The sequence below is a fragment of the Stomoxys calcitrans genome, chromosome 5, assembly GCF_963082655.1.
Source record: "Stomoxys calcitrans chromosome 5, idStoCalc2.1, whole genome shotgun sequence".
NCBI lineage: Eukaryota > Metazoa > Arthropoda > Insecta > Diptera > Muscidae > Stomoxys > Stomoxys calcitrans.
The window spans coordinates 67,729,120-67,751,017 of record NC_081556.1 but is presented as its reverse complement, the minus strand read 5'-3'; the positions used below and the strand labels follow the sequence as shown (position 1 = coordinate 67,751,017).

At 37.3% G+C, this 21,898-nt stretch overlaps 1 protein-coding gene across 2 annotated transcripts in view; it reads left to right on the top strand.

Annotated features, from left to right (window-relative positions):
- The first annotated feature begins 2,215 nt into the window (after positions 1 to 2,215).
- The window catches only part of LOC106092497 (high affinity cAMP-specific and IBMX-insensitive 3',5'-cyclic phosphodiesterase 8-like), a 287,871-nt gene continuing 268,188 nt past the window's right edge, over positions 2,216 to 21,898 (top strand). Inside the window, exons 1-2 of one of the 2 annotated variants that reach the window (XM_059370601.1) lie at positions 2,216 to 2,850; positions 3,070 to 4,081. The gene's annotated coding sequence lies outside the window, so the exon portion shown is untranslated. The remainder of the gene's footprint in view (positions 2,851 to 3,069; positions 4,082 to 21,898) is intronic. The other variant, XM_059370600.1, reaches the window with a different exon arrangement.

The following is a 21,898-nucleotide window of genomic DNA, read 5'->3' as shown; positions in this document are numbered from 1 at the left end:
ATTTATCATCCACAAATAATAAATTGTTTTCCATCCATTGGGCAAGATCACTGTCACTAACAAACTCTTAGTTACAATTAGAAGTTTGGCGATGGCGTTTATTTTACGTAAGAAATGACGAAGATAATGCGAACACATTCTGTACAATGGGTACGAAATCAATAAATAATGAAACACAAAACTATTTAAAAAGAAACGCACTCAGCTTTTTTATTTGTAAAAGTAATTAGATTTTGTAGTATTTTCGTTGGTATAAGTTAAATAAACATTACTTTCCAAAAGCCTTTGCCAGCATCTTCCACTTGTATAAAAATAATGTTATTGTAATAGCACAACACTTTCACAATCGTTATTATTCGCACAGATTTATTGTAATAGCTTCTTATGAAAGAAACATTTATTTTTTATTTATTTTAGAAGTATATTTATATACCTTTTTATATTTATATACAAATAGTTTCTTATTTATGAATCCATAAATAATATTTTTTTCACCCCGAGTAAGAACATGTGAGCAAGACCACTAACACTTACAAACACTTAGTTACAATTAGATGTTTGGCGATCGCTTTTATTTTACGTAAGAAAACGACTTGTTGCGCAGCGACAGTGGCTGTGCTCTTTTTGGGCGTCGTGAAATGTGAATTTTCCCTAGATGAAAAAACAGGTTATAGCGAAATGAACCCTTTTCATAAATATTTTCAGCTAATTTTTTTAAATGGACTTTCACCGCAAAAACCGAATATAGTACCAACCTAAAGACAAGAGCCCTTCGCATTTCGCAATAATTTAATATGCATTTTCGCTGTGAACGAAATCAGCACTAGGCTTTATAGCGAAACGAACACTTTTCATCAATATCTTCTGCTTAATTTTTTTATATGAAGTTTCACCACGAAAACCGAATATAATACCAACCTTGACAGGCAAAAAACTTTGAAAATGAAAAAATACTGACTTTTTAAAATTTTGAAAACAGATAATATGCAAGACATGTAAAAAAAATGCCATATCGGTGACAAAATTCAAATTATCTTAAAGTCTTTGAAGACAATATCATGATAGACATTTGGACTGTTGGCAACTCTATCCGGAAGTAGTGCGTATAAAAATACAATTTCGCTAAAAATCTACAAAAATCGAAATGAGCCGTCCATCTGACCAAACCCTTAAGAAGAAGCTCAAAACGGCAACTTTGGTTTTTACTTTTTTCCGTTCCTTTCACCATTCCTGTTGGCTTTCCGCACAAATCGGAATTTGTAGTGCCAAAATACTAAGAAGTTAATCTCATTCTTTCATCCACTTTCGTAGAGGACGTCTATTGCTCAGGGATGGTAATGTTGATACTTTGGTTTTGTTTTGATACTTTTTAAATATATAAAGTACCATGGTACTCCAGCGAGTCAATTGGTACTTTTCGAGAATAAAAATTTTTCATTATTTATGTACACAAATGCATATGTATATTGAAGACTCAAAAAATTTTGCATAAGATGCATAACTTATCGGCATTAGCAAAAATCATTTCTTATTACTAAAGTATTTGTGTTATATTAGTACTGTGGTCGGAATGATGTTCTATGGGACCATGATTAGAAGAAATAAAAAGTATGTAACTTCTTTTTTTAAGAGCAGTCTAATGCACAACAAAATAAATAAAAATTAAAAAAATAGGAATATCATATTAGTTGTTATATACATAAAGTAGATTAAATAAATGATTTTTCGAAAATTTTTATTTTTTCTTTAAAATAAATGTTTTAAAAAAGTATTTAACACTATTGTTTTTTAGTTTTTTTTTCATGACCGATTGAGTATAAAATTGTACCTTTTGATTACAAATAGTACCATGGAATTTAGTTTTAATACCATTATGCCAACATTCTATATCATCCCTGTTATTCTTCCATTCCACCTAATTTCTAAACAACAGAGTAAGAGAGTACGCTACACATCTCTCTCGCTCTCTCATTCTCTATTCCTCCATCCACTTTCTTAGAGGACGGCTATTCCTCCATTCTATCATCCAATATTCCGTACAAATGGGAATTTGTAGTGCAAAATACTAACAAGTTAATAAAGACAACGGTAAAAACGTAACGTAACTCAGAGAATGAGCCACAGTTGTATGTTTGCAATTTTGTTATTTTTTTTTATTTTAACAAGAAATGTTCTATACTAAAAAAAATAAATAAAAAAATAATGTAACAATATCAAAAAATATAACAAGCTAGAGAGTGGGCTGTTGCTTTGGACGGTTTCGAGAGTTAAATGAAGCACCGATTTTTGAATTTCCCAACCGAATGCTCGTTATTGAGAAGACGACGGAACGACAAGTGTTCAACTGTTCACCCCATAACATTTTTGTCGTTTACGTACACATACACACATGACACATAGATATGCGTTCCCACTTTTAGATACCGATACCGAATACCGTCGACTTTGTGCACCAAGGTGATGTAGTTTGTCCCAACAAACACGAAGAAGAAGAAATGTATCCAACAGTTGGGTCCGCGCATTCGGAATCTGTTGATTCTAAGCGTAAGCAGCACACATTTATGCTGTGCTTGTTGTCACACGCGTACGCGCCTCTCGCACTAACCGCAATAATCAAATCGTAATAATAATAAATAAAAATAACAGCAACAACAACAATAATAATAAAGCAAAAGAGATATCTCACAACCATAATAAAATCTAGTGTACTTACGTGCTCAGCTCGGTGGCTCGCGTCGCCAAATCTAGAAAAATAAAATTAAAAAGCAGACCAGCAAAATAACAAAATAAAGCAACAGCTTGCAGCTTTGCCAATTTTTTCAATCACACTCACTCGCATATGAGATACGCGTAGGTACCCACATACATATATGTATGTATGTATGCGTACAAACATTCATACATACGTACATACATACATATACGCATCGACGGCACTCGGTGTTCTCTGTTTGTTCGCGGGAAATTCTCAACACAAAGCCCACCGCCGCTCACCAAAATAATATAAGCAAATAAATAGATAGAAAATTCATAAATACTCCAGACTTTTATCCATCCATCCATCCGTAGGTATATCTACAAACGTTCGAACACACACTCGACAGACACAGATGCACGAACACCAAAAGGTTCATACATTTTCATACTTATCTAAGTGCGAACGAAGTATGCACACTGAGAGCAACCGAATATTAACTCTGGTGGACGGACGGATGATGGTTGTGGATTGGACGTGCGGCGGTCAGGCGGGCGTTTGGAGTTAGTAACCTTATGTGTATGTATGTATGTGCGCACCGTCCATCCGTACGTATGAGAATTTGTTTCGGAATGTAAGTATCATCCCCACAGTTGGCGGCGCTGCAAACTTACTCACGTACATACCTACTTACGTAGATATCGACGACCTACAGACTTATTACGGTTTAAACGTGTGACGACGGCGAATGTACAAATGTTTGTATGAATGTATACATACTTGGATTTGCCTTATTTATTGTGCAACTTGTGAGAGCAGTGCTTTGTTATTGCTGCTGTCGTCTTGCGTTGCGTCCGTCGAATTTGTCGTATACGTCTTCTCGGTCTTCTCAAATGAAATCCAATCAAAAAGTGATGAAGGTGTTGTTGTTGTTATAACTACTATTTGGTTTGATGTTCTTGCTATTGTGGTTGTACCAGCTATTAGTGTTGTCGTCAACATTCTTTATAAATAAAAAGTGAAAATTGTGTTAATTTAATGAAAACAAAATAAAAAATCACATCTTACAAGAGAGCATGATCGAGAGTGGGAGAGAATAAACAAACAAAAAGTCAAAGAAGATCAAAACTACAACATCATTGCTGTCATCTAGTCGTACACACTGCAAACTGAAACATCATTAAAAAGCAGCGTTCTAAAATTGTAAAACAAAATGCAACAAAACCGATACATCCTCTAGTCTTTTGCAGCAGTTAAGACCGAAACCTCAAGAACAAATCTAACAATCAAAAACCTCCAAACCTTCGTAACGTCATTACCTCATATCATTCGCCAGAACAAGCATCAAAGTGTTTAAGAACGCCATTGACCGGCTGACACAAACAGGTGAGTGTGTTGGCACAAGTTGAAAAAGAGTCTTTAGATGAAGAAAGATATACTAAACAATATTATGATGTATGTAAACGTGTGAACATCAACATTTTTCATTGAGAACCTATCCTATTAGAATAATCTTTCAATTTTGAACAAAATGTTTAAAGCAATTTGAAGAAGAATGAAACCAACGAATGAAAAAAATCCCTAAAAGGTGAAGGTGAAAATCAGGTGGTGCCGCTTTATTATACCCTACAACTAAATTAAGAGTTTATTGGGCGGCATATTTATCTGGACTTATTCAAAGATGTTCAGAAGGGAAATAAAACTAAACAATCCGTACCAAATTTCGTGAAAGTCTGTATATAATTGTTTGTAGTGAATTTCGCTTAATGCGAAACAAGTAAAATGTGCTAAGTTCGGTCGGTCCGAATCTTGGGAACCCGACTTAAGGGCACATGCGTACTTTACAATAAAATTTCCGCCAAATCGGGCAAAACTTTTAATTTTCTGGGGATCGTAGAAAACTAATCAGGAGATCGGTTTATGTTGAAGCTATATCAGGTTATAGACCGATTTGGACCTTTTATACCACGGATGTTGGCAGACATGAAAAACACCTCATGCTTGCTAAAGCTGATAATTAGTATACCCCCATTCAATAGGTGGGTATAACTAAAGATCCAAACATTTTTTTTCCAAAATGCGATCTCCAGCTAGATGATAAAAAAGTAAGGAAGGCAAAAGTCGGGCGGGGCCGACTATACAACACTAGGGTGGGTTTATCTCAAAGGGAAAAAACGATGTCGACTTCGGCGACCCATATTTCTGAAACGGCTTAAGCTATTTGCCCGTGTCATATATCAATAACGAATAACGTAAGTAGTACCGAATTCGAGATAATGAAGCCAATGTCGCTAAAAACGTGCAAGGTAACCCTTGTGCTGATAGTCAATCTGTCGTTTTTTTCAATTAAGGTAGAGTTTGCGTTTATTATTCAATCATCAGGAAAATTTGCATATATCACTGTCTAAGACCAAATGCTATGAATTTTGGAAGGAATCGGTTCAGATTTAGATATAGATTCCATATATATATATAATGGCGTAGTTACAGCAATTTTCGATGGATTTGTACGAAATTCGGTATGGAATGTTGTATTACCATTCTGAAAGCCTATGCAAATTTTTATGAAAATAGGTTCAGACTTGGATAAAGTTCCCATTATAGTTTTTAACCTACAGTCACTACAGCCCAATAATTCAACTTCGGCTACTATCTTTATATAGAAGCTAAATCTAAAACTGAACAGATTTTTATAAAAGTTGCAGATACGTTTAGGTGGGTAATACAACATTCCATACCGAATTTCATGCATATCCGTCCAGAGTTATTTTAACTACGCTCTTTTAAGTGTAAATCAGGCGAATTATATATATGGGAGCTATATCAAAATCTGAACCAATTTTTTGCAAATGTTCGCGATGATTGGATAATAAATGCGATCTCTACCTTAATTGCAAAAAACGACAGACTGACTATCAGCACAAGGGTTGCCTTGCACGTTTTTAAGGACTTTCAGTACTACTTACGTTCTTCGTTATTGAACATAAAATGTTAAAAAGAAACTGGCCTTTGATTTCATGTATGCAACGGCAAATAGCTTTAGCAGATTCAGAGATTTGGGTCGCCGAAGTCCCTAAAGTCGCCAAATAACACAGCAGAAAGTGTTAAAACTTTCAATTGTGCTCAATTTAGAATCTTAAAATCTAACAAAATCAAATATTTTAGGGTTGTGTCGCCAAATTTTTTTAATCCCCCACGCCCTAGAAAATATAATAATATAAGTAATTGCACACTTGGGGGAATGCTATAACTTCTAAACTTATTAATAATATCACAGAACGGTCGTTTTCAAGTTATTGCGATTGAATACTGTTTCAAAATATTTATAATTTATGTTTCATTAATATTTATAAACATTATAAGAAATAACAATTTTCAAACAAATCTAAAAATAACATAAAAAAATATTAAAAAAATTATTAAAAACAATGTACAGTGTAACTACAATAATTTTGTTTTTACAAAATTGGCACATAATCTACATAATTAACATAACTAGCTAATTAAATTTTATGAAAAGTTATTCAACATACTTTTCAATTGCTGTCCTTTCAATTTAATACAAGTTTTGAGAGTATTTTTGAAATTTTTTAGCCTACAATAAATATTTTTTACTTTACTTTAATCGGCTATGACAGCACATTTGTCTCATTAGCTGAACTTAGAATAGCGTTCCAAGCGCCTTGATGCTCTGCGCTTCTTCTTAATCTCTGACACCGAGAAGTCGATATGTCTATAAACATTTTACTGTTTGAAAATAGCAGAAAATATTTGCTGTTTTAGCAAAAAGTTACTGCTGTCTCGTTTTCGGTAGACTTTTGTTATTACAGCAAACATTTTTGCTGTTTTTATTTACAAATTTCTCTGAGTGTAGTATGTTCAGTCCTCATCACCCCAACAATGGCAAGACAACATGAGTTCTGAATCTGCTTTAATATCCTTACGTTTCACTTCTTCTCCCTCGCCGTCCACCAAAACTACCGAGGAGTAAGTTAGTATTGGTTTAATTACGCTTCTGTAGCGTGTAACGGCTGAACTCATCAAGTGTATTTCCCAGACGTAGTGCTACCTTTATCCACCGGCCGTGCTCAGGGTTTTGGTGCGGATTTCTTGGTCTAGAGAAAATATATCCTGCATGCAACTAAATCAAAAATTTGCTATCTATCCTTGCATAACGGAGTTTGAATTTGATATGGAAAGAAGAAAAAGAAGAAGAAGTCGGAAAGATATAGCAGTACCTAAATCTTTTTACAAATTTGTGAATTCAAAGTGCCGTTGTAATAGTTTACCGAACTTTCTTAGATATAAAATTAAAGTAGCTGATAACGATTCAGGTATTGCCGACATCTTTGCAGACATTTTCTTACCACTACTTACTCAGATAATTATTATGATTTATGTACAACATATCCATACATAATCAACAATTCAGCTTTTATAGACGTCTCTGGGATTGGCGGAAACGTAGTACTTGATGATTTAAGTTCACTGAAGATAACTTTTAATCCTGGTCCAGATGGAATTCCATCGGACATTTTAAAGCAATGCGCTCTTTCCCCTTTGTACACTTTTCAACAGTTCATTAAAGCATGGATATCTGCCAGAATTGTGGAAGAAATCTTATATAAGACTGCTATTTAAAGCCGGAAATCGCAATGAGGTTTCTAATTACAGGGGCATTTCAATTTTGAATGCTATTCCGAAGCTATTGGAAAAAATTTTGACTGACACTATTTCACATCAAGTCTCTTCTATATTGTCTCCTTATAAACATGGGTTCGGGAAATCGAAATCAACGATAACGAATATTTTAGAATTTATTTGTTTGGTCAGCGATGGCTTTAGGGAACGCTATCAAACGGATACTATCTATACCGACTTTGATAAAGTCAACCACAACCTTCTGTTAAGAAGAATAGACCTTATTGGTTTCAGTCGCTCTTTACTAAAGTGGATCAGATCTTATTTGACTGGACGTACTCAAAGAGTTAAATTTGGTACTGCAGTTTCTGAATCAATCGTGGTCTCTTCAGGTGTTCCACAGGGTAGTCATCTTGGCCCTGCGCTGTTTTGCTTGTTCATAAACGATGTCCCTTTTACTTCGAAGCACTCGAATATTGTGATATATGCAGATGAATTAATGATTTTCAGATCGACGAGAGACTCTGATGAACAGTGTTATCTTCAGTATGACCTTGATACTCGTTACGAATGGTGCAATCAGAACTTTATGGAATTTAATATTTCCAAATGCAAACACATATCATTTTCAAGAATAACCTCTCTTAAAACTAGCTACTTTTTTGGGTTCCAATCAACTTGAAGCAGTCTATAGCTTTAAGGACCTTGGATTTCTTCTAGACCAACGCTTAAAATTCCGTCAACACATCTCAATGGTTGTAAACAAAGCACGTGGTGCTCTTGGCTTCATGAAACGCTGGAGTAAAGAACTCAATGATTTCTCTGTGACGAAAAACTACGTCGCTAGTCAGAAGTAATCTCGAATACGGTTCAGAGGTATGGGATCCGTACTACAATATTCATTCTGATTTGATAGAATCGGTTCAAAAACAATTTCTATTATTTTGTCTCCGTCGAAATGGGTGGGGCAGAAGTTCATTACCTTCGTCTGAGTACCGATTAAATCTTATAAAGCTTCCTACATTAAATAGCCCCAGAGCCATGTTAAACATTACGTTTTTGACTAAATTAATTCATGGTCAAATAGATTCTTGTTTTCTCTAACATTCCTCTCAGACCTATCAGACCTACCAGATATTTTGATCTTTTGAAATTTCTTATTATAGCCATGCCAATAATGATCCTTTTCGGCAACTATGTTATCAATTTAATCAACTGAAAGATGTGAAAAATCTACATGAGGATCGAGAACATTTAAAAAGGAAAATTATATTATTTTTAATTTCTTAGGTTAATACATTTGTAAATATATTGTTATTAGTCTGTAAGAGTATTTATTATCTATAGAATTAATTAAAAAAAATGTGAATAAGAAAAAACAACATGATGCAATAATGGCGTTACTGGGTAAATAAATAATGTAAAAATGAGTGAATATTTAAATAAAACTAAAAAAGGTATATGACTCACCAGTCAAAAACGTACCGCAGTCCTGTTGTTCTTGCTAAATTCTGGATATTTAAAAAAAATTAAATCAAAGAAAAAATATTCACTCTTGACAAAAAATGTGTTGACAATGAAATTGTAGACTAGTTTAGATAATACGTCTATTTCATATATTCTGCATTATTAGGTAATGGTCCAGGTAATGATGACAACCTTTTGGTGAATCTCTTTTAAAGACTCCCTTGTTGGTACTTATTTTGTATACGACAATGATTTGTAAGACTTCTATGTCAAAAACCCTCAAATTTTTGCATAATTTCGTCTAAGCCGAGGAATGTTTGATTATGATTTGGTGGCGTATACGTATTGGTCTATAAGAAGAAATATACCACCAATTTTGCGACAATCATACGCAATGTTGCACCAAACATCGCCAAGGTCAGAATAATGTAATCAGGGGATGCTGTTTAATGTGTTCCTCTCACGAAAAAACCTCAAATAAAAATTATTGGAAGCAATGATAGATTAAAGCTCCCAATTTCTGAATCGCAAACTTCTGCCTTTCAATAACTTTTATAATTCCTTCGTAACATACTAATATATTTACCTCCCACATATATAGTAGCTACCGATTTATAATTCTAGGTCCGAAGCCCAGCGAAATTGCAAAAAAAAAAACATAAAATGATCAACAAAATACAAACAATTATTTGAAATAAAGTAAATGTTACCTTTATGTACAAAGCTTGATATTTCAAACTAGAGTGGATCATTTCCTACTATTGCCAGCGTACTATCTTCCGGTTGACAGCCCATTTCGAAACTAGAACTCAACATCTGTCAACCTTCCCAACCTTCCTTCTAACCATGAGATCATGAGTTAAAATCTCCGCGGCGGCAAAATTAATAGAATGATTTTTAGGGTATTAGATAGTACAGATAGTAACAGAGAGAAAAACCGGGAGCAAGCAGTTATCGAATAAGAACAAGCAAGCGCATGGTGTTTTTTTTTTTTTTTTTGTTTTGCTTATGAATAATATCGTTGGCTTGCAAAGAGTGCCTTCCAACAACAAATTTTTATTTCGGGCTTTGAGATTCAAAATAAATAGTTGCAGAAAAATTAACAAATATTTTCGTTGTTTTTTCGGCAAAAGTTTTTGTTTTTCAAAATTATTTTTTATCTAACCCAACCTATATTCCAAGTATATGACCTTGTCGCATACCGAATTCGTTCTGTTGTGGCGCTTTGCATTGATCCACTCTCTTATTCCTTATAAACAGGCATACCCCTCTTCGTCCTTCTTGCATAGCTGATTTGGACTCCTAATTATTATATATATTATAACATCGTCCTTAGAAGGCTTTTTAAGGTGGTCACTCATGCCAATTTATCCCTTATTCTTATGTCATGGGACAAAATATATATACACCTGTTTTTGAGCATATACCTCATCCAGTCCATAAGGACCAGGTCCACCTGATACTGGTATAATAATTGGATCAGTATATCGGCCCTCACATTGTTAAAAGTTCCTTTGATGTCAATGCCTACCGCCAACATCTTAGCATCGAATGATTCTCTATGCACAACTTCGAGCAGGATGATTCTCCCTTTAAAATAGGCTGACTGTATCAGAAAAAAAAAATTAGCTGGGTATTGAATTATCATTCTATCTACCTTACGCTCCATGGTTTTGAGTAGAAAGGATATAAGGCTAATAGGTCTATAGGACCTGGGAGCCACATAGATTGCCTTGCCGATCTTTGTTATAACCATCACCCTTGGATGGTTATAATTTGGATAATATTGGTAAGATTATTATAGGAAAGTATCCACTCTGTTCTTGCATGATCCATTGGCAAATTGGAGATCACCGTAGCGCAGAGGTTAGCATTTCCCCCTATGACGCTGAATGCCTGGGTTCGAATCCTGAAAGAAACATCAGAAAAAGTTTCAGCGTTGGTTATCCCCTCCTAATGCTGGCGACATTTGTGAGGTACTTTGGCATGTAAAACTGCTCCCCAAAGAGGTGTCGCTCTGCAGCACGCCGTTCGGACTAGGCTATAATAAGGAGGTCCCTTTTCATTGAGCTTAAAACTGAATCGGACAGCACTCATTGATTTGTGAGAAGTTTGTCCCAGTTCCTTAATGGAATGTTCATGGGCAAATTTGGATTTGCATTACATTGGCAAATTTGCCTTTTTATATAACATCAATATACCAAATTGAGAGAGGTTGGACGGCATCGGCGCTTGGATAAATACTGAGTGCCTATGATGTTCGATATGACAATGCGAGTTATGGGTGCACCTAACCTAACTTAAAGAACATAACGTTCCCTCGGCGATCGATCTTAATAGAGCTTGACGAGGATCGCTACCTCCACATATGAATGTGACTACAACAACAACCAACTAGTTTTAAGCCAATGCGAGAGCATGCTAAATGCATGATGTATATGCTGCTAAGTCTGCATCTTATCTGATTTCGCTTTGTAAAACCAGCTGATCGATAAAGAAATTTTCGTGCAAAATTGAGGTGTTGAGCAAAACCTTATGTCTGATGAAAGTTATGTGTGGGGACCTATGTCTAAATCTGATCTGATATTGATGAAAATGTTTATACATATTGCGACATAAAATAGAACAACCTGTGTAAATATTTGTAAAGATTTGAGCAAAATTGGGGTTACTTTAGCAATAATAGCGCATATCGGAGAAAGATATATGTATATATGGGCGCTATATCAAAAAAAATAAAAATCCAAAAACCAAACACCTTGCGACTTGTACCTTGATCACAAGAATAAATGGCCACAAGAACGGACGAAAATACCTATTTCGAATCAGGAAGTAATTCCATCACTATCGGGGTCTAGTTCTTCTCTTATCCATATGGACAGTTCTAGCCTGATTTTGCGAAATTTGAAATATCAAGTTCTATAACAAAGTGAGTCACACTAGAGTTCCCGATGTCCAACAGAATATGGTTTAGTTGAAGACCGATCGTATCTAATTTCCGATTTCGCTGAAAATTGAAACAGTGGGTTCCACTCGTTTGCCATAGATGCTACTTTTCGATTTAGTTCTTAAGTCTTTACAAACCGTATTTATTGCCTGATTTCGCTAAAATTTGGAAAAGCGAGTTGAGTTTGAACCCCCGATTTGTCTGTTTAGTTTTACCGATTTCGTTGAAATTTGGAATAATAAGTTCGACATCTGTGCTAGATCGGCAAAATTTACATAAGCCCATTTTAGGGTATAATTTGCCTCAGACCGATCTCGCTAATTATCATCCTGGGTTCAGTAAATACAATTTTGTATATTGATTGTTACGGAGTTTTAAAAACAATACAACACATCGAAATATCCATTTCATTTCCTACACAGTATATATATATATTTCCGTGTGTCTGTCCATCTGGCCTTCCGTCAGTTGTAATCACGCTACAGCCTTCAAAAATAGAGATATCGATCTAAGATTTCGCACAGATCCGTATTCCTTCAATACGCAGGTCTTGAACAGAATAATTTTTGAATCGGATATTATTTGAATATAGCTGCTCATAAAAAGCTCATTTATTATTCGATTTCTCTGAAATTTGGAAGAGTGAGTTGCTCCCGCCATCCGACCCATATTTAAATATAACTGTCATATTGCCCGTTCTTCCAATATAGGTCGCTGAAACCGTGACTTGTGGATGAGATCTCGACACCTGAATCAAATATGATGCAGACCAGCTTATACTTGGATATAACTATGGATATGGTAGTGGAGTTATAGAAAAATAAGATGATGAGTATATCCAAAGATCGGCACGATCGAACTTAATACGGTTCTTACTTGATACATTTCATTCATAAATATTAAGTGTGATGTGAGCGCAGAAAAGTAAGACGTGTGGTCTTGTCAAATTGTCGACAACACAAGCAATTAACCATGATAGTTCAACCACACTGCACACAGTATTTGAGAAAAGGCAAGTGTGCTGGAGAAAAAAACAAGTATGCTTGAGAAGATGCAATTGTCGTTGGTTTTAGACGTTTTATACGAAATTGTATACCACTTCTTGAGGACACACAAGGCTCATTTTTTTATCCGACTTTGATGAAATTTGAAAAGATGAGTTATATAAACTCCTGGAATTAGATTGTTCTTAAATTTGGTTGTGATTAAATTCAAAAGAGGACTTAATGTCTTTAGGACACAAAGTGATAATTGTTCTGGTTTTTACTAATCTTCTTATCTCTCTTTGCTTCCAAAAACCTGCATGCCACGCCCAAAATTCCCTTAAATAGTCATGCTGACCAACCATGACAATATAGGACTCAAATGAAAGATATTCGATAGTAAAGTAGGCATGTAGACCGCTTATTGCAATATGGTACACAAGTGAAAGGTGTTTAAGAAAAAAGTACTAATATGATATAATACTGGCCCAGGTGACGTCTCACGTCTCAGGAGACAACTTACATCCCTGGAAATGTCTCACGTCACTGGAGACGCCTCTCTAAAAAAAACATTCCTTAACGAGACATTTTAATGGATGGGGCCAATATGGTTATTAAATAAAGGTTTTTGGAAGAAGAGAACGAATCTAAAATCAATGACAATGACGAAGTAACTGGGTCCGCATTAACCCATAAAACCAATTAACATGTTTACCAATTGGGACAGTATAGATGTCAAAGGAAAGGTTTTATAAGTAGAGTGCGAAGCTGATCTAAAAAATTCTACTCTAGTTGTCTGAGTGGACATTCCACCCTTTAAATAAAAACCCGAACAGGACATGCTTATCAATTAGGGTAATATGTGTATCAAATGAAATGTATCTAGAAGAGTATGATGATGTACAAGATATCTGGAGGCCGCCTACTACCAAAACATACAGGCTGAACGAGACTGTATGGGACTCAAATAAAATAATTTTGGAGTAGTGTACAAATAGATTTTGTTATTATTTTGGAAAAGTGTGTGTGGAGAACGAAAAAATATGCCCAAACTGACATATAGGCCGATCTAAAAAATTTGTATTAATTGAAAGGTCGCCTTGTTCGACTTAAGTCAAAAATCTTAGGAAGAATAGTACGAATCCTATTTAACTTCCAAAAACCCTAAAACGAATGGTATGGTTGGGTTAAAGTGGCAGTCTGCCCTCAGACTCAGACGTTTTTGTAACCTTCTCGACATGACCAGTCCAAATTCTTCAGAGTACACCCCAAACACACCGTGTTGTAAAGTTCGGAACCATCCTTGAAGAAGTCTATGGTACTTCTAATCCAGGGATATTGTAGTTCCAATCGATTCTATCAGTAATAATGTTACAGTACTTTTCATCAAAAAGCGGCTCAGGCAATGTGTAATCCATATTGCCTGGAACATCGGGAATTGAATCAAGGATAACAAAGTGTCCGTAGCCGCCGCATGACCAAAGAGAAAGTTCCCTTAGCCTCACGGTAGTGCTCGCAGCAATTTATCTGGCTACATTGTCCAGAGGCTTTAGATTTAACATTAAATTCAGTGTATCAGATGGTGTCGTCCTCAGTGTGAATGTGGTGCACAAACAAACCATCTTTGGATCCGGCTGAGTATAAAACACTAGGTCGGCTTTTAAAGCACCGTCTACCAGACCAGACACATAAAGCATTATAAGTCAGGCAAGTGTACTGGGTATATACTCCCAGTGCATGACACGCGGTTTAAGCTCCAAACTTTTGCCAATGGCTCTGTTGCTGGTGTATAGGGCAAGAGTTGCCTTTCTTGCCCTCTGCAAAATGTTGGATTTGATCAATTTCCTATCCAGTAAAACACCCAGGTATTTTGCGCTTTCAGTAAATGAAACATTCTCTCCTCCCTAGGAGACAGGTGCCACTGTAGACAAATTGTATCTTCTGCTGAAAAGACCTACTTCTGTCTTGCACGGGTTTACGCCTAGATCACTTTCGGTAGCCCACTTAGCTGTTGCGCGTAGAGCTTCCTGAAGTATATTTCTAAGAGTGCTGGGAAACTTTCCCCTATCCGCAATAGCCACGTCATCAGCATACGCAACCACTTGTACACCAAAGCAAATATTCCAAAGCAGACGAGACAGTACACCTCCTTGTGGTGTTCCTCTGCTGACCCATCTTTTTAAGATCTGATGATCCCAAGCCGTACTGCATTTTTATACCCTCCACCATAGGATGGGGGGTATACTAATTTCGTCATTCTGTTTGTAACTACTCGAAATATTCGTCTGAGACCCCATAAAGTATATATATTCTTGATCGTTGCGACATTTTATGTCGATCTAGTCATGTCCGTCCGTCCGTCTGTCTGTCGAAAGCGCGCTAACTTCCGAAGGAGTAAAGCTAGCCGCTTGAAATTTTGCACAAATACTTCTTATTAGTGTAGGTCGGTTGGTATTGTAAATATAGCTGCCATATAAACCGATCTTGGATCTTGACTTCTTTAGCCTCTAGAGTGCGCAATTCTTATCCGATTGGAATGAAATTTTTCTTGACCCTCAACATGCGTGTTTATTATGATCTGAATCGGTCTATAGCCCGATACAGCTCCCATATTAATCGATCTCTCTATTTTACTTCTTGAGCCCCCAAAGGGCGCAATTCTTATTCGAATTGGCTGACATTGTACACAGGTCTCCAACATATAATTTAATTGTAGTCCAAACCGGACCCTATCCTGATATCGCTCTAATAGCAGAGCAAATCTTTTATTTTTGCCTAAGAAGAGATGCCGGGAAAAGAACTCGACAAATGCGACCCATGGTGGAGGGTATATAAGATTCGGCCGGCCGAACTTAGCACGCTTTTACTTGTTTATTAATAAGTTGTTAATAAACTTTCTTACGGTAGTAAGATTGACGTCGGTTTTACCTTACGGAAATCACCTACAATGTCCAGATGTGCTACCGTTGTTAAGTGTGATTTTTTAAAAGTTATAGGAAAGTTTTTCAGAAAAAGGCACAAAAATTTCAGGAATGCTTGAAATCTTTATTAAAATCGATGGTACGGTCCATATAATTTAATGTTTGAAGATTATTTCATGCGCCCGACTGAAATGGTTCATCCGCTTAGTCAAATTTTGGCATACTTTTTCCAACATTTTGGGCCGGTTTCTCACGAATGATGTCTTCCAACACGTCAATGGAAGCGGACTTGTCTGTACATCCATTATCTTTAACATAGCCCTACAAAAAGTAGTTTAAAGGCCTTAAGTCGCAATTGAACGGTCCCAAACGTGAACGTCACCGAACTCGCCTCTCAATAAGTTCATTGTTACGCGGGCTGTGTGGCATGTGGCACCGTTTTGTTGAAACCAAATGTCATGCAGTCCAGCTTTTGCATTTTGGTCCGTTCACCATTCACAGTTACGTTACGATTCGTATCGTCTTTGAAGAAGTACGATCCAATGATGCCACTAGCCCATAAACCGCACCAAACCGTGACTTTTTCTGGAAGCATTGGTAGCTTTGCAATGCTTCTGGCTGATCTTCACTCCAAAATCGACATCTGCTTATTTATGTACCCATTGAATCAAAAATTAACTTCGTCGATATAAGAAGCACGCGATGAACTTTCTTAACAGAGCACGCATTTTTTAATAATAAAATTCAATAATTTGCAAGCGTTGTTGGTTTGTAAAACGATTCATGGTTAAATTATAGACCAAACTATAGATGTTTGTCAGTGAAACAAAACACGAAATGTGCGTGAGCTATTCAAACCAGTGTTGCCAAAAAGATAATAGCTAAAAAATTACCCTTCATATTCCCCTATGTATGCAGTGCGTTGTGTTGGTGAAGATAGTTAAGGAACGGAGTGAGAGAAGAGGCGGCATTGTTTATTGAGGGAGTATTGTTATTGACCACATACAAACCGTTCGAGCGAAAAACGAATTCTCTCTTTAGTATATGGTTCGATCAGCTGACCAATCGATTACAAACCGCCGCCACCTTCTAGGTAGCCTCGTATTTCTGACAAACAGCCTCAAGTCTGAAATCAGAAGACTAATTTCCGAGGAACACATACCTTGGAAGAATCCATAGAACAGCGCCACACAACCCAAATTTCGACGATGTTCATTTCGATGTTTTTAATTGCCTCTGTAGAGTCTTCAGCATAAAGACTAATAAGACGACCATCTTTCGCTTTCGTGTGGTAAGGCTTTCCAGCTTTTGAAATGAAAGTGACCTTCGTATCTTTTCATTCCATAGGTATGTACGACATGCTGATACAAGCAGAGTTAATCTCTTTAAGCCAGTGGTGGAAATTCATCAGGGCATGACGGGATCAAGTCTTTTTATCACCCAAAGCATTTTTGACTCAAACACATTTTCCCCAATAACCTTCGACGAATGCATATCAGTGACAACCTCTTCTGGCGTCACGTTGTTGGAGAGTTTCCCGGGAAATCTATATTAACGAGCAGTTCTAGTGTTTCCTCCCTAAAATTTGTCCATATATTTTCTGACTTCTGAATGTACCGTAATATGGATCGAGGATAGGATTTTCCTTAGCTTACAGGCCTAAGATGTATCCTCCATGAAGATGCAGAAATCAACCCAGGATTTGTTCTGAGCCTTTTTCAGCTCGCCCTTGAATTTTCTTAGCTCAGCCTTTTAGACGTCCGAATGGAGTGGTGCCTTTGTGGCTTCCATTTTCTTCAACCCTTCAACCCCGACCAACCAGTTCTGGGGTCCTCCATTGTGTCTATGTCCTCCGCAGTTTCCACTTCCTTTTTTGGTCTAGATGGGGTAGTCGTGCAGAATATGTGCCGAAATGTATCCCAATCCGCTTTCTTCTGTTTAGACGAGGGAACATTTCTGCAGTGTTTTCTGCAAGGCTGAAACTATTATAACTATGATCAAAGAAGCTGTGGTCATCCAAGTCTTCCTTCCGCTAATATTCTCTGTTACAAAGGTAATATCTAATACCGTCTGCTTGTCCCTGGTAATAAAGGTCGGTTTACTTCCTTTATTACAAATCGACAGATTGCAACTCGTAATATTTTCGATAAGCAGCTCATCCCTTTCGTTGATATTCGAACTTCTCCATATCTGGTGAAGTGCATTGGCATCGCTCCTACAATGAGGCTATTTTCTCTGCAGAAGCGCCTTCACGCTGAACGCCTGGGTTCGAATCCTGGCGAGACCACCTGAACAAATTTTCAGCGGTGGTTTTCCCCTCCTAATGCTGGCAACATTTGTGAGGTGCTATGCCATGTAAAACTTCTCTCGAAAGAGGTGTCGCACTGCGGCACCCCGTTCGGACTCGGCTATAAAAAGGAGGCCCCTTATCACTGAGCTTAAACTTGAATCGGACTGCACTCATTGATATGTGAGAAGTTTGCCCCTGTTCCTTAGTGGAATGTTCATGGGCAAAATTTGCAAATATGGGGAAGCCAGCCAGTAATGAGATTTATTTATTTCAAGGCTGGCTTCAACTGAAACTTCAGTGGTTACATAGAAAAAATTAAAACTAGGTTCAATTAAGAAATTTGTACATTCAATTAAAAAATTTGCTGAAATCGATCCTATAAAGGAGTTAATTAAGGTGGTTATTAACTCCATAAACTAATTATTTTCAAACTGTTCATTCTTTTAAACAACTTTTTTAAACTGTTTTAATAAAATTAAATAATTGATATTTTTTACATGAATAAAAAACTTGTTTCCACAGACGTCACGAAATAACTCCCCAAAACTGAAAATGAAATAAATTCCCAAAATTGAGGAGTAATTTCATAATGAAATAATTCCCCAAAAATTAAAATGGAATAATTCCACAGCTTGGCAAAAATGGAACCAAAAAGAAATACTTTTTATTTAATTTACATGCACAACCGTAAGAAATAATTTAATCCTTTTAATGCTTAGTTATAAATGGTTTGTTAAACTGAGATATTGTGCAAACTTTTGAATGCGAGTACGCTTGAAGTGCACTGAAAATACAATTTTTTTGATTCAGAACACAGAAAAAGGCCTTACAATGGTGGAGATTTATCTGATGAAACCGGTCCATAGTCTTACTATACTTTAATTTGGTATGACAGAACTTTTGTTCCAGCGCCTCGATCCTCTGCGCTCCTCCTATAATCTATGACACCAAGTTTCGAGGTGTCTTCCACCACTTGGTCTTTCCATCGGGCTTTTGGTCGCCCCGGTTTGCGTGTACCGCCAAGATAGCCTTCAAAGGACTTCTTTGCTTGAGCTTCTTCATCCATTTTCATCCAATACTAGCGTTGTATTTTGATACGTGTAAATGTGCTATCGTCCTCCGCTCGTGATTCATACGACGCTTATATTTTCCATTAACGCAAATTGGACCATATATATTACGAATAATCTTTCTCTCCAAGCACTGCTTCGGCCGCTTTCACAAGAACCCATGCTTCGGAACTTTATAAGACCCAATTATCTCATTGACTTTAAGTTTTAATCGTTCACATAGTACGCTCGAGAGTATATTGTATACGATGGGAAGTATACTTATTCCTCTGTAGCCAGCACATACTGTCCTGTCCACTTGCTTGGGTACGGGACATATTTAGTAAGCTGAAATTCCAAACCTCGGTTATGCGTTCTTCTAACCAAATCGAGCAGACAAGCTGATGAATATGCCTTATCAGCGTGTCGCCTCCGGTCTTAATAGTTCGGACCTCATTCTGACTAGGAGGTAAACATTCTATACCATTATCAGGGATTGGTTCTGCGGTATCCTCTTCGCCACCAACGTCGGACTCTACCAGCTGGCTAAAATGTTATTTCTATATCCTCAGCACACTATCTGTATCTGTATCAGCTTCCTTCTTTATCTCTCTGCAGGAGGATATGCCTGCACCAAAGCCATCGGTTTGATGTCTAATTCTTTGGTATAATTTCCGGAAATTATTCCGACTCCTATACATCTCAATTTGCTCACACTCACTTCTTTCCATTTCCTTTTTCTTTCTGCAGAATGATCGTTTTGCCTCTCTCCTTTTCACCCGACACCTCTTCATCATCTGGCACGTTGCTACTGATTGCAAGGTCTATCTGTATGCCGCATTCTTGGCTACGGTAGCATTTCGATACTTTTGGTCGTACTATTGGTTTCTTGGGGCAGACTTCCTGTACCCAAGTTCGGATTACGCGGCAATTTCCATGGGATGGGCAATGGATTGCCACTGAGCCATTATATCATCTGGACAAGGAGTGCTTTCAACAAGATCGTACGTTTCTCGCCACAAAATTATAATAAAACAAGAAGTCAAGACCCAAGATCGGTTTATATGGCAGCTATACCAGGTTATGGACCGATTTGAACCATACTTAACACAGTTGTTAGAAGTGATACTAAAACACCATGTGCGAAATTTCAGTCAAATCGGATGCGAATTGCGCCCTCTAGAGGCTCAAGAAGTCAAGACCCAAGATCGGTTTATATGACAGCTATACCAGGTTATGGACCGATTTAAACCATACTTAGAACAGTTGTTAGAAGTGATACTAAAACACTATGTGCAAAATTTCAGTCAAATCTGATGAGAATTGCGCCCTCTAGAGGCTCAAGAAGTCAAGACCCAAGATCGGTTTATATGGCAGCTATATCAAATCATGGACCGATATGGCCCATTTACAATACCAACCGACCTACACTAATAAAAAGTATTTGTGCAAAATTTCAAGCGGCTAGCTTTACTCCTTCGGAAGTTAGCGTGCTTTCGACAGACAGACGGACGGACGGACAGACGGACGGACATGGCTAGATCGACATAAAATGTCGCGACGATCAAGAATATATTTATGGGGTCTCAGACGAATATTTCGAGTAGTTACAAACAGAATGACTGCGGCGGATGGAACTCTTATGTTCCATCCGCCGCAGTTAATCTGTGTATCTATGGGTCGAATATTTAAAATAGTGTCGAGTGCCCTAGTGGGCGTGGGCTTCATCGCTCCGCCTATGACAAGACAACATGTTCTCCGAACCTGTTGTATAGTCCTTATGTTGCACTTTTTCTCCATCGTAGTCCTCCAAACTACTGAGGCATAAGTAAGTTTTGGTCTAATGACGCTCCTGTCGAGCCAGTGGACTATCCTCGTATTCAGGCCCCATTTCAGTAAGGTGGCGTGCCCTGTGCCACTTTTTCCCTTATATTTCTGCCATGGCAACCACAATTTATCCAGTTCCTTAGAATATGGTTTATCCAGACTCTAAGGACTTCATCCACTCGGTACTGGTCTAAGGATTGGATCGGGTCAATGCAAACCGTCAATGTGTACATCTTGGCATCGAAAGACTCTTCTATTTTATGCACAACCTCTCGCAGGGCAGTCTCCACCAACCTTCCCTGGCCAAAGGTGTACTGTTTGAACTTCGCCAATTCGCTGGATGTCCTACTCTTTATCATGGTATCCACGATGGTTTTGGTGTCGCATAACTTGCCTTGCCGGGCTTGGGTGTAAATACCACCCTCGCAATCTGCCAGACATTCTGAATATATGGTAGGCACGCTATGGAAATAGCCTCCTTCTGTAGTAAAGTCGGAAATATTCCATCAGAATCTAGTGAGTTAAATGGTTTTAAGCTTCTCAAGGCTTCATTTACCATAAACTTTTGTAATGAAAAGGCTTCGATTCCAAGGCTCATTATTCCAAGATTACGTTGTCGCCGTGAGTCCCGTCATCCTCCGTTGTCTCTGCCCTTACTCCCATGTCGTCTACTAACGTTTCAGTTTGGACATGGGTTTTTGAGAGAAACTTTTTCATCTTGGCTCCGTCATTAACGCTATTGACCAGAAAAGCTTCCAGCAGGCACATTTTGTCGTTCTGATAGTCTTATTGTATTCCTTGAGCCGTGTGTTTTACACATCCCAATAAACTTCGTCTTTTTTACGACGTGCTCTGTTATAAAGTCTGCGAACCTCTTTTCCAACTGTTGGGAAAATATAAAGTTTAGGTTTTTATGACACAGGTTCTCTGCCGAATACCAGCGTTAACATTTAATAATTGGCAGTTGATATGGCTCAGTTTAGAATCTTTATTCCGGGTCGTCAATGGCTCCTGAATTAAGGCAATATGAATCTTGTCTCGCTCTGATGGAGTTTTATCTGGATGACCTCAATGGTCT